Here is a 1,860-nt window from a genome sequence, read left to right as displayed (position 1 = left end):
TTTTGAAACATTTTGTAATGCTGAAAATGAGCGATGGGTAAACCACTACAAATCTGTTTAAATAGTAAAGTTGTTTCTGACATTGTAATCTATAGGCAGATAATCTAAAGGTCGTCTGCTCCCGTTTTAACGGTTAACAAGGATGTCATATGTCCAACGCTTTAAATTTTACCCAGCTAATGTCAGGTACCCATAAGAGCTGGGTGAACTCAAAGGCGTCCAAAGATCCGGAAATTAAAAATTCCACTCTTCATCAGGATTCGAACCCGCGCCTCCTCTTTGAAAGGTTGATTGACTCTGAGTACTATTTAATACCGTGAATCTAAAACCTTTTATTTTCTTACATGTTACATGAAATAAAGCACATAATAAAGTTAAATTCATAAATTTACACTATTTATATTTTTGTACCGCTTTATGCCAGATTCGTCCTCTTTTTTCGGTCACACTCTGAGCGAGTAGGTGTCATGTCAACTTAGCATAGGATACAAATTTAAAAAATGTTTAAAAAATAAATACTTACACAAAGGATAAAAACACAGAAACAAAACGACAAAGAAATTGTGTGATGACATTGTACGCGTATTAGTATACGGCGTACTTTTAAGTAGCATAATATTTGAAACCCATTAGAACTAAGAAAATCTTAAACTATTTAATATGCATGAATGAAAGGTGAAAGTATTGTATATTCACTGATGGCATGATAACTACCGATCACAATAGAAACTTAAAATTGGAAGCAACCAAGCAAGGCAGACGATACCTGTTGACTTAAAACGATGTTGGCTTGACATATTGTTGACACGCCGTTGTATGTATTATGAAGTGGAATAAATATTTAAGACCAGTGTTTTATTATATGTAGATCTAGTAATTTTTATGGAGAGAGAGAGAGTGGGGGAGAGAGAGTCTGTGTGTGTGTGTGTTTAATGCTAATGGTGAGACGAGGTTAGCGAATGGTTGTGAATTATGCAACATAGGTGGCATTGTTATCACTCGGTCTTAATTAGGGGAGACGACTCCAGAACATAAGACTGAAAGATTGTGTTATTGTAGTGGGTTTGAAAAGAGAGTAATTCTAAAGTCTACTATATTTATTTCATATATCACAAGTTGATTTTGTGTACATTATAAATAATGTTAAATTTAGAATTGTACACAAGGAAATCGTTCAAGTCTATTAGCTAAGTGAGGCGCGGTGGCTGAGCGGTAAAGCGCTTGGCTTTCGGGGCAGGGGTTCGAATCCTGGTGAAGACTGGGTATTTTAATTTCGGGACTTTTCGAGTGCCTCTGATTTTGGTGCTACAAGTCAACGGCTGGTAACCACAGTGATACAGACCTACATATATATAAGATTAAGACTGGAAACACAATTCTCGTGTCAGACTTTTAAGTACGTAAGCTCGTTTTCAAGCTATATGGGAATTCGCCAAATTGAATCTTGGAAATCGCTTGTATGCCTCAGATAAGTACTGATCTTTACTCTTCACTGTTTAGAAATAATTCAGTCCCTAGTCTTTGGAATTAAGCTGCCAGGTAAATAGAAGACTTAGACTTTTTTAGACTATCAATAAAATAACTTTATATTTAAGCAAATCAGCTGTACAAACTAAGTTCCTTAGTGCTAACATTTAAATTACTCAGTTTGTTGATCACTAGATGTGGCTGCATGGTATTAAAAGCCGAGGAGAAATCTACAATGAGCACTCGTGCATACGATTTGGATGTATGGAGATGCTTGTAAAGCTGGTTCAAAAGTAATAGACTTGCATCCTCAGTTCCTCTAGCTGCTTTGTATGCAAATTGGTTACGGTCTAGGCTGCATTTTACTTTGCCACAAGTTGTTTAAGCCAATAT

The sequence above is a fragment of the Biomphalaria glabrata genome, chromosome 8, assembly GCF_947242115.1.
Source record: "Biomphalaria glabrata chromosome 8, xgBioGlab47.1, whole genome shotgun sequence".
In the NCBI taxonomy this organism is placed as follows: Eukaryota; Metazoa; Mollusca; class Gastropoda; family Planorbidae; genus Biomphalaria; species Biomphalaria glabrata.
This window is presented reverse-complemented; position numbering follows the sequence as displayed.